The sequence below is a fragment of the Delphinus delphis genome, chromosome 4, assembly GCF_949987515.2.
Source record: "Delphinus delphis chromosome 4, mDelDel1.2, whole genome shotgun sequence".
Taxonomy (NCBI): Eukaryota; Metazoa; Chordata; class Mammalia; order Artiodactyla; family Delphinidae; genus Delphinus; species Delphinus delphis.
This window is the reverse complement of record NC_082686.1, coordinates 37,553,471-37,566,520: the sequence shown is the minus strand read 5'-3', so window position 1 is coordinate 37,566,520 and position 13,050 is coordinate 37,553,471.

Below are 13,050 nucleotides of genomic sequence, written 5' to 3'. Positions count from 1 at the left end.
TTCAATTATCCTAGGGTGACTGAAACTTCTAAGTGGTGTTACCAATATACTCTTCAACAAAAAATGAGAGTTTTCTTTCTCCAACATCCCACAAATACTTGATATTGCCAGATTCATTTTTATTTTGCTAATCAGCTGAGTATGAAAAGAATCTCATTTTTCAAAATTTGCATTTCCCTAGAGAAATGCAAAATGGTTGAGAGTCTTTTCATATATTTATTGGCCATTGTACTTCCTTGTTTAGTAATTCCTCTTTATATCCTCTGCACATATTTCCTTATCAGCTATTTGTCTTTTATTATTGATTTGCAGCAGTTATTTATATTTTCTCAGTACTTTTCATTTGTTATAAATGTTGAAAATATCTTCTCACCATTTATGGATAGTACTCTAATTTTGTTTAAAGTATATTTGTCTTACAGATGATTTTATGTAAAACAATCATATTAATCAATCTTCTAAGTTTTGCTTTGTGTTTTTGTATTTTGTACAGTGCTAGAGAATGAACTGTGTCTCCACAAAATTCATATGTTGAAGCCCTAATCCTCAATGTGACTATATTTAGAGATAGGGTCTTTAGGAGGTAATTAAGTTTAAATGAGGTCATAAGAATAGTGTATTATTCTGCTCAGGCTGTCATAAGAAGCCACAGACTGGGTGGCTTAAACAACCAAAATTTATTTCTTAGAGTTAAAGAGGCTGGGAAGTCCAAAATCAAGGTGCTGGCAAGTTAAGTTTCATCCTGAGGGCTCTTCTACTGTCTTACCCTCCCTCCATCTTGATGTGTGCTCACATGGCCCCATGTGTACACAAAGACTGGGCTCTCTAGTGTCTCTTATTAGGACACTAATCTTATCAGAGCAGGGTCCCACCCTTATGACCTCATTTAACCTTAATTACCTCCTTAAAGGTCCTATCTCTAAATACAGTCAAAATGGGAGTTGGAGCTTCAACATATGAATGGGGGGAGGGACACAAATATTTAGTTCATAACAGGTGGGGCCCTAATCTGATACAACTTATAAGAAGATAAGGGATCTCGCCTGTCTCCCTCAAAAAATATGCCCAGAGGAAAGGCCATGTGAGGACAAAGTGGCCATCTGCAATCCAGGAACAGACCTCTCAACAGAAACCAAATCTGCTAAAACTTTAATCTTGGATGCCTAGTATCCAGAACTGTAAGAAAATAAATATCTGTTGTTTAAACCACCAAGTCTATGGTATTTTGTTATGGCAGCACAAGCTGACTAACACATATAGTGAATCCTTCCTTTCACCAAACTTGAAAAGATATTTGCTTTAATTTAATTACTTTAAATATCTGTAAAATCCTGCTTTTCACATGTAAGGTATTTGATCAATAACTAACACACACACACACACACACACACACACACACACACACACACACACATACAGAGTTGTCTCAAAGATATTTATTGACTAGATGATCCTATCACCACTAACTTGTAATGTTTTATCTATCTTATGTCATGATACCATGATATATAAAATAGGGTCTATTCCTATTATATATTTTGTTTCATTGATCATCTATCCATGTATCAATGCCACTTTGCCTTAAATGTTATCCTGGTAACATTAACTCTTGATATCTTATAGGGCAGGAACCCCCAGTTCTTATTTTTGTTCTTTGAGTTTTTCTTTTTTTTTCTTTTTTTTGCGGTACGTAGGCCTCTCACTGTTGTAGCCTCTCCCATTGTGGAGCACAGGCTCTGGATGCACAGGTTCAGCAGCCATGGCTTACGGGCCCAGCCGCTCCACGGCATGTGGGATCTTCCCGGATCAGGGCACGAACCCGCATCCCCCTGCATTGGCAGGCGGACTCTCAACCACTGCGCCACCAGGGAAGCCCTCTTTGAGTATTTTGGTCATTTTTAGATTTCTGGAAGATGGCTGCTTTTCAAACTTTGATGTCCATGTAACTGTGGTCTGGATGATTCCATTATGTCTGGAATAGGGCCTGAGACTCTGCATTTTCTCTAAAGCTCCTAGTTTTTGATAGTAAGCAGCAGAGTATCAGAAATAGTCTGTCAAATATCATTTTTAAAATAATTGAAAATTGAAATACTGATGTAAATTTCATGAATTCATAAAATAATTTGGTGAAAATTGACTTTGTTTTAAAAGATTATTGAGTCCTCCCATAAAGGAATGTGGTACATTTTTTTTTCAGACCTTTTTTTTTGTGTGTGTGTCCTTCAATAATGTGTTTTAATTTTCCTCATAAAGGGACACCCTTTGTTAGAGTTTTACCCAGATACCAAATGCTTTATATTGCCTTTGAAAATTATGTTCTTTTTCCCTGTTCTAATACCTAAATAGAGAAACTGGTAGAATATATAAATGTTACTCATTTTTGTATTCTGATCTCATCTCCATAAATCCCAGTGAACTCTCTCATTAATTCTAGTAGTGAGATAGCTGAAAATTTCTTTCCTTGCAATAAGCTTACTTGCATTTTTTGTTAGAGTTATGCTGACCACATAGAGTGATTATTTTTTTAATCTATTTTCTACAAATTTGGGGTTACCTGTTCTTGACAGATTAGTAAAACTTGTCTAGACCTAGTATTTTCCCTGTCTCTGTCCCCTTTGGGTAGGGATGAAATTGTCAGAAATTTTTTTTTTTTAGTTGATTTTTTTTGAATTTTATTTATTTTTTTATACAACAGGTTCTTATTAGTTATCCATTTTATACATATTAGTGTATATATGTCAACCCCAATCTCCCAATTCATCACACCACCACCCCCTCCCCCGCCACTTTCCCCACTTGGTGTCCATACGTTTGTTCTCTACATCTGTGTCTCAATTTCTGCCCTGCAAACTGGTTCATCTGTACCATTTTTCTAGGAAATTTTTGATTGCTTATAATTTACTTTAAAGGTGACAGATTTAGTCATTTCTGTTTTTTCTTGATTGAAATTTTGTTTGTATATTTTTTTTTGTTGAAAAGCTTGTCTTAGGTTGTGCTCCAAGAACCCCTGTGGCTTCTGGAGAAATTTTCAGGAGGTCTGTGAGGTAAAAACTATTTTCACAATTACACTGTACTAAAATATTATTTACCTTTTTTCATTCTTTTTATCTCACAAGTGGGCAGTGGAATTTTTCAAGGTTTCAGAGATAGGGCTGTGATATTTTAGCAGATTTAATGTGATATTAAACCAAATTTTAAAGATACATAGTATTCTCACTACATTTTTTTGTTTGTTTTAGAAAAGTATAGCTACTGTTTTATAAAATATGTTATTTACATTTATAAACATGTAATGTATTTATTATTGTTACATTGTAAAATAAATTAATACATGTATGTTTTAACATTTGTTTTTCATTTTTAAACTATAAATGTTGATAGAAACAGCTTGCATAAATAGAAACCCTTTGGGATCCTCAATAATTTTAAGAGTGCAGAATTCCTGAGATCAATATGTTGAAAACTGCTATTGTGGAAAATTATTTATATTATCTGTAGTTTAAAATTTTATTAACATAAAAGTGTTCATTATTACCTTTTTGAAACACTGATGTATTAATGTCCTTCTTTTTTACTGAGTTTGATTTGAGAAGTTTATTTTCTTAGACTTTTCAAATAATTATCTTTTAGTTTTATTTTTCTCTCTTTTGGTTGTTGTCTGTTTTATTAATAACTGCTTTTTGATTCATTTTCTTTTTATGTTTCTTTGTGGTTTACTTTTGTATTGTTAATCTAGCTTCATGAGCACCAATTAAATCATCCATCTTTTCTCTTTTAAAAAAGAATTTCCATATAATTCAGTGAGCCAAATTGCTTTTTGACTAGTCATCATTTCTACAAAAGTCCAAAGGGCTGTATGTTTTGAGAGGAGGGTTTTGGTGCTGCAATAAGTTCCATAATATTTGTTCCAAAATTGACAATGGTCAATTTGATTTTATTGATGAAAGGCATTTCATTACAACTGTTGACAGTAGAAGCATTAGAAATAAATTTTAAAGAAATCTTTAGAAAAATGCGACTAGTAAGTTATGTCTCACCACAAAAAACCTTTTATTGTTAATGTCATAACACTTTAACTAATAAAATCAGCATTGTCATTAGCTTTTCTATTCAGCGAATTTATCAAAGGCAACAGAAATGTACTGGTGGCTTGCTACATATCTTCAGAGAAGAAAATCACTTTTAGTTTGAAATTTTCTGTGGTAGACAGACTTCTAAAATGGCCTAAAGTGATCTCCAACTCTTCATTTTCAAGCTGTTTTGTAAATTTCATCCCCTTGAATGTAACTTGGATGTGGTGACTCACTTCTAACCAATATAATATAGCAAAGTTGATGAAATGTCACTTCCATGATAGTTACAAAAGACAGATGACTTCTACCTTGCTAGCAGACTTTCTTGCTGGCTTTGATGGAGAAAGTTGCTGTGCTGGAAAAGACATTGTGGTAATGTACTAAAGGCAGTCTTTGACCAATAGCTAGAAAGGAACTGAGGGTCTCCATTTGGCAGCATCCCTTGAAGAACTAAGTCCTACTAACAATCATTTAAGTGAGGTTGGATGTGGATCTGTCCCCACTGGAGCCTTGAGATAACTCCCCAGCACTGGCCACCATTTTCATTGCAACCTTTTGAGAGATCCTGAATTAGAAGATCTTGCTGAGCTGTACCCAGATTTCTGATTCACAGAAACTATGAAATGATAAATTTTGGTTTTTTTAACCACTGAGTTTTGGGGTAATTTATTACACGTCGACGGATATGGAATAGGACTTCCATGACTTTTAACTGAAGCATTACATTGTTTCCTTATGAATGCTACAGGCTCTTTATTCATACTGCTAGTAAAGCCTTTGCTATATTATCTCTGCAGAACACTCAAGTTGAAATCCTGGAGGGCAAAGATCAATATTCCAAAAGCACGTCCCTAAATCTAGTGGAATTGTGATTTGAATTTGGTTCCATTCTCCTCTTTGTTTGGGAGAGGAGTTATACACAAATCTTTCTAGGTTCAATGTATAAATGTCACTGCTGTCAATTAGAATGGGACAAAAAATGAATGCCTATGACGCCATATTTCCTCTCAAAAATTCATAATATGGATAACATAATAAACAAGTTTTATGTAGTTACTCTACTTGACTGGTTGATTTCTGTTTTCTGTGGTATTTGGGAAATTTTTGCTTCAATTTTTCTATTCCAGTTATTTTTCTGTATCATTACTTCCTGGGAATGTTTCAAGCCACAGAAGGAAAAAAAACCTTTTAAAATGTTTAAAAAATAGTTCTACCAAGATATTCACTTTATACATTATTTAAGCATTTCTCTTCTGGCTTCAATTAGCTGATTGTGCCCTTTTAAATCATAGTTTTAAAAATGATGTTCCTGTATATAACAATTTGTGATTAATTTTTCCCCATGACAGAAACTGCAGACTGAAACTACTCCCTGTGGTTCCTTTTATTAGTTACTCAATGCTTCTGTCAGTGAATGGTACACAAAATTGAAATTTTTCTAAGCTAACTTAACCTGACTCAGCAGGGCCTGGGGAATCTACCCATGAGGGATAAAAGAGATAAGGCAAGAGACGTCATATGTCTATAGGCAAATGCCTGTATAAATGTCTTTTCTTCACTGAGTTTTTGTCTGATCCAGTTAAAACACTGAAATTCATTTGCATGTGAAATCACAATCTAAGAAGCAAAGAGCAGAAAGTCCTGAGAATTTCTTATTTGATTTAAAATCAATAATACAGGTAAGCCCTCTGGGCTAGAAAAAAATGTGAGACCCATTAATGAGAGGCCAGCTGTGAGTTATAATTTTTTTTTTTTTTTTTGCATAAGGGGCACATTGTATTTGAAATGTAAAGAAGATCTTGGAGATGTTGTTTTACTTGCTTCCCTAATTTTATATGAATTCATAAATAAATCTACATATTTATTTTGTATTCAGTACAAAATTAGGAGATCACATGATTCCAGGTGATTTCCCCAAATAGCAACTGTGTATTTTAAGCCTTAAACCTTGTCTCTGTTTTTTGTTTGTTTGTTTTTCCTTTTAATACCTTCATCTTCAATTTATGTTTTCTGCCACAGGGGGCGGCAGAGTCTCATGGGTCCAGGATAGTGAGCATGCTGGTGTGAGATCAAAATTGATAACTCAGCTCAAATATTTTTAAAACAGATTTTTATTTTATTTAATTTTACTCTTAAACTAAGTTTTCTAAACATGAAAATAATACATAATATGGTCCAAATATTCATATAGAGTAGCAAATAGTGATAAGTAGAAGTTTCTTCACTGTGGCACTAGCAGCTTCACAGGAAAATTTGCAAGATATAACATTTAAACTATTTTCTTAAGTATAGATAATTTCTATACACATATCTGAATATTTCAAAAATATAAGAAATTATATTGGGACACTGTTGTGAAACTTGATTTTTAAAATTAGTATCCTTCCAATTATGTTCTTAAATGGCTAGTTATTCTACAGTAGCCTATTAATGTATTTAATCAATTCCCTATTCTTTTAATTTTCTTTTTTCCCATTCTTTATTATTTTGCTTGGGTTTTCAGTTTGTTTTTTGGAGTTTTTGAGGGTTTCTCATTTTTTACATTTTTTTTTGGATCACATCACATATCATGTTGCTTTTTACTATTTAAAGGAATATGCAATGAGCATCACCTCACATATGTCTTTGTGTCCATATTTGAATTTATAGGTAGAAAAAATTCCCCAAAGTGGAACTGCTATCTCTTATGGCATGTGCTTTTAAAGTTTTCATAGGAGAAAGAGGTTGAATGACTTTAAACTTTAACCAATAGTGTTTGAGAATGCTTAATTTTCTCAAAGTACTGTCAACATTGTTTATAAATCTTAGCTAATATGATAAACTAAACAGAGTATATCTCATTGCTGTTTTAATTTGCATTTTTTAAACATGAGTGAAGTTGAACATATTTTCCTGTGTTTAACTGGCTACTTGTATCTATTTTTCTTTGAACTTTAAGTCTATGTTTGTATAAGTCAGCCTTTACAACTGTGATAATCCGATTTCTCAGTGTTTTATGACAAAATACATTTATTTCTTGCTTATGCTATAAAAGTAAGTGGGTTTATACTGGCTTTTCTGGGATCGTCTCTGTGAGTGTACTCATTTTGAAACCCAGGTTGCAGCCATGGTCAGTATCTAAAATGTGTATCCCTGTGTATCCCTGTCAAGATACACAGTAATATCTAAAGCTGTTCAGATGTAGGAGCATCTGAGATGTGACAAAATATCCCCTTACATTCCATTGCCAAAGTGGGTCACAAGTCAAGACCAAATTCAGTGGGGTATGGGCACATGAAAAGAACATGGAGAAAAATAATATTGTGAACACATAATTCAATCTTTCATTATGTTCTTTACCTATTTTTCTATTGGTTTAATTTTATTACTTATTTATTCATAAAAATCTTTGCATATTGAAGAAAACATTATTTTATTATATTTGTTATAAATATTTTTGCTAGAAGTTTTTACATACCTGTGACTTTTATATATTATTTTTATGCTTTATATTTTATATAATTTAAAAATATATATCTTTATTAATATTTATCTGTATGGCCTCTTATATCATGGTAGAAAGAATATCCTTACTCCATGACTATGAAAACAACTAAATAATAAATTGTTAAGTAAAACAAGTACTCACAAAATATATGTCTTGGTTAAAAGTTGTAGAGAATTATTTTTTTCTTAAAGCATGCATTTTAAAACAGGTATTGTCTATGTTTCTATTTTATCTAAACTAAGTATAATTAAGGGGAAAAGATTCTCTCTAATCCTCATGTTTTTAAGATGATTTGATCAGTCATTTAATAAATGCTCTTCTCTAGGCCTTTAGATATGTTTCTCTGTGTCTATGTTTGTGTACAGGAGTATAAAATTCCTGAATATGTCATAAAGTTCAGGTACCTTAATCACTCCATTTGAATCATTTTCAAGAAATCTCTGCCACCCAGTTTGTAGTACTTTGTTACAACAACCCTAGTAAATTAATACAAGTATTCAATGGGTAAGGAGTAGTCATTTCATCAAATGGTGGACAACTTGAGAGTTACATGAAAAGAATGAAGCTGAACCCTTACTTTGCACTATAATTAACACAAAGTGCATCAAATATCTAGATGCAAGAGCTTAAATGATAAAACTCTTAGAAGAAAAGTGAGGGAAAATCTTCAGATTTGACAAAGGATTCTTAGATATGACACCAAAAGCCTAAATGTGTATATAAATCTAGTTTGATAAAAGGCAAAATAGAAAGAATACTGTCCATTTTGTTCTCATTTATTTAGAAACATAGGGTTCTATTCCATTTAATGCAAAGTTAGTAATTTTCTTTGTAGACATGATTGCCATCCTTCATGGAACACCACTATAAAAAGCCCCTTGTATTTTCTGAAGGGATAGCACATGGATTCAAGATTCCTTCAAAGTCTGCATTTGGTCACTTTTTCAAACCACATATTTTCCCATTTCATAAGCTAATATAAAGTGTCTTCAGTTGATAATAGGGTCAATTTACTATTTTATACAGAAACAAATTTACTTATGAATTGCTACATTCTACCAACACAAGATCTATCTATCTATCTATATATATATTGATATATATTTTTTTAAATTGACAAATTACCACTTCTTTGGAGTTTTGTTTACTCTTTTATAGTTATTATATTTGCATAACTTCTTGAAGTTATATCAACATATTTTATTTATTTATTTTTAATATATTAGAGTTAGCCATAGCACCTTTTTTTTTAATATAAATTTATTTATTTGGCAGCATTGGGTCTTTATTGCTGTGTGCAGGCTTTCTCTATTTGAGGTGAGTAGGGGCTACTCTTTGTCGTGGTGTGTGGGCTTCTCAGGCCTTCTCATTGCAGTGGCTCCTTTTGCTGTGGAGCACAGGCTGTAGGCGTGTGGCCTTCAGTAGTTGTGGTGCACAGGCTCTAGAGTGCAGGTTCAGTAGTTGTGGTACATGGGCTTAGTTGCTCTGCAGCAAGTGTGATTTTCCTGGACCAGGGCTCGAACCCCTGCCTCCTGCACTGGTAGGCAGATTCTTAACCACTGTGCCACCAGGGAAGTCCAATGTATTTTAAATTAAGATAGTAAAATAAGCAGGAGATGGGATCAAGATGGCGGAGTAGGAAGACCCTGAGCTCCCTCCTCCCACGGATACACCAGAGCTAAAATTTCATATAGAACAACTATCTCTGAGAATGACCGGAAAACTAGCAGGACAGCTCTTCTACAATTAAATATATAAAGAAAAAACTACACCAAGATGGATAGGAGGGTAAAAGAAGCAATCTAGTGAGGTCTCACATCCCTGGTGGGTGACCAAAAAGAGGAAGAGGATGTCACAAGTTGGAAGATCCTCCCTAAGCAGCAAGGGTTTCAGTCTCCATATTGGGGACCTCAGCCTTGGGGAGCAGCACTGGGAAGATAAGACCCTTTAACAGGTTTTGAAAACCAGCAGGCCTTAAGACCAGGAGAACTGGAGGGCTACAGGAAACTGAGACTCACTCTTAAAGGGTGCACACACAAACTTACTCACTCTGAGTCCCAGAAGAGAGGCAGCAGATTGAAAAGCACCTGGCACTGTAGCTGACCTTATAAGGCCAATCCAACACATCCAACACACCACCTAGCCTTCACCCAGCACTGGCTCCAATCCCCCTGCCAGGCAGAAGCCTTCAGTATGCCTTGGGAGAAGTCCTAGGTTGAACCAGGCTCTAGACCTAGTCTTTCTGGAGCCAGCCTCATCCTGCCAAGATGTCAGCCACCAGCACACCACGATAGAAGCCTTGGTCTATGTCAACCTCCAGTTTTAGCTCCTCCATTTCTTGCACACACACCCCCACCAAGGCAGTGGCCTATAGTATACCCAAAAGAAGCCCATGCCAGGCTCGGGCTTCAGCCCCATTTCTACCTCCGCATCAAGGCAGCAGCTTCTGATACACCCTGGGAGAAGTCACAGCTCATGAGTGCTTCACCTCAGCTCTCTTGCCAATGGCAACAGGCACAAACAGTTTGCATAGGGATGCTCCTACATAAGTAAATGCCTTCAAGACTGGGAGAGAGAACTGTTTTGCCTAATTCATAGAGACAAACACAGAGTAAAAACAAATGAGAATAGGGGCTTCCCTGGTGGCTCAGTGGTTGAGAGTCCGCCTGCCGATGCAGGGGACACGGGTTTGTACCCTGGTCCAGGAAGATCCCACATGCTGCAGAGCATCTAGGCCCATGAGCCATGGCCACTGAGCCTGTGCGTCTGGAGCCTGTGCTACACAATGGGAGAGGCCACAACAGTGAGAGGTCTGTGTACCACAAAAAAAAAAAAAAAAAAAAAAAGAGAGAAAATAGAGGAATATATTCCAAATGAAAGAATAAGATAAAAGTCCAGAAAAAAACTCTAAGGAAACAGAGATAAGTAATTTACCTAATAAAGAGTTCAAAGATTATAAAAATGCTGGGTGAAATCAGGAGAATAGAGAAACACAGTGAACACTTTAACAAAGAATTAGAAAATATAAAAAAAGAACCCTCAGAGCTGAAGAATACAATAACTGAGATGAAAAATACACTAGAAAAAATCAACAGTAGATTAGGTGATACAGAAGAATGAATAAGCAACCTGGCAGACAGAATAGTGGAAATCAACCAATCAGAAGAGCATTAAAAATGAGGACACTTTAAGGAAACTCTGGGACAAAATCAAGCATATCAACATTTCCATTGTAGGGCTCCAAGAAAGAGAATAGAAAAAGAAAGGGGCAGAAAATATATTTGATTAATAAATTGATGAAAACTTCCCTAACCTGGGGAAGAAAACAGATATTTAGGTCCAGGAAGCCCAGAGGGCTTCAAACAAGATGAATGCAAAGAGATCCACACCAAGAGATACCATAATTAAAATGGCAAAGTTGAAGACATAGATATAATTTTAAAGGCAGCAAGAGAAAGATGAAGGGTCACATACAAGAAAACCCCCATAAGGTTATCAACTGATTTTTCAACAGAAACTTTGCAGGCCAGAGGAAGTGGCATTATATATATACAGTGCTAAAACGAAAGAAAACTACAACCAAGGATACTCTACCCAGCAAGGTTATCATTCAAAATCAAAGGAGAGATAAAGAGTTCCCCAGACAAGCAAAATCTAAGAGGTCATCACCACTAAACCAGCCTTACAAGAAATGTTAAAGGGTCTTCTTTAAGTGAAAAAGAACAGGACATAACAAGAAATAAGAAAATATAAGAAGGAAAAAACTCAGTGTTAAAAGCAAATATATAATAACAACAGCGAATCAACCACTTAAGTAAGCTAGTATGAAGGTTAAAAAAACAATAGTCATAAAATCAACTATAACTACAAGAAGTAGCTACACGATACAAAAAAGATGTAAAATATGTCAAAAACATAAAAGTGGGAGGTAGTAAAAAAGGCAGAGCTTTTAGAACGTGGTTGAACATAAACAACTATCTGTTTAAAATAAATACATATTATATAGAGGTTGATATATATGAAATTCATGGTAACCACAAACCAAAAGCCTACAATAGATATATAAAAAACAAAGAGAAAGAAACCCAAACCTAACTCTAAAAAAAATTATCAAACCACCTTGGAGGAAACTAACAGAAGAATAAAAGAACAGAGAAGAACTACATAAACCACCAGAAAACAAGTAAAAAAAAAAAAGGGCAATAAGTAATACATACCTATCAGTAATAACTATAAATTTAAATGACTAAGTGCCTCTATCAAAGGACATAGGGTAGCTGAATGAATAAAAAAGAACCATTTATGTGCTGCCTACAAGAAACTCACTTCAGAGCTAAAGACACACATGTACTAAAAGTGAAGGGATGGAAAAAGATATTCCATACAAATGGAAACAAAAAGAAAGCTGGGATAGCAATACTCATATCAGACAAAGTAGATTTCTAAAACAAAGACTATAACAAAGACAAAGAATGGCATTACATATGATAAAGGAGTCAATCAAAAAGGGGATATAAGATTTATGCCTCTAACTTGGAGCAACTAAATGTGTAAAGCAAATATTAACAGATATTAACAGAGAAAGTGACAGTATTACATTAATAGTAGGAGTTGTTAATATCATACTTAAATCAATGGATAGATCATCCAGACAAAAAAATCAATAAGGAAAAAGTGGCCTTAAACAACAAATTGGACCAGATGGACTTAGTAGATTATCTATAAAACAGCCTATCCTCAAACAGCAAAATACATATATTTTTCAAGTGTGCATGGAAAATTCTCCAGGATAAATCACATTGTAGGCCATAAAACATGTCTCAGTAAATTTAAGAAGGTTGAAATCATGTCAAGCATCTTTTCTGACTATAAAGGTATGAAACCAGGAATCAATTGTAGGAAAAAAACAGGAAGAACAGAAACATGTGAAGACTAAACAACATACTACTAAAACATCATTGGGTCAATGAAGGAATCAAAGAAGAAATTAAAAAATACCTTGAAATGAGTGAAAATATAAACACATGTTTCCAAAATGTATGAGACTTAGCAAAATCACTTCTAAGAGGGAAGTTTATAGTGCACAGGCTTACCGCAAGAAACAAGAAGAATCTCAAATAAACAACCTGACTTTACACCTAATGGAATTAGAAAATGAAGAATCCACAAGTCCCAAAGATAGTAGAAGAAAGGAAATAATATAGATCAGAGCAGAAATAAATGAAATAGAAATCAAAAAAAAAAAGAAAGAAAAAGAACAGATCAATGAAACTATTAAAGAGCTATTTTTAAAGATAAACAAAATTGAGAAAACTTTACCAGATTCATCAAGAAAAAAAGAGAGGGATTAAATAAATAAAATTAGAAATGAAAAAGCAGAAGTTACAACCTATAATATAGAAATACAAACAGTCATAAGATAATACTACAAACAATTAAATGCCAAAAAATTGGACAACTTAGAAACATTTGATAAATTCCTAGAAACAT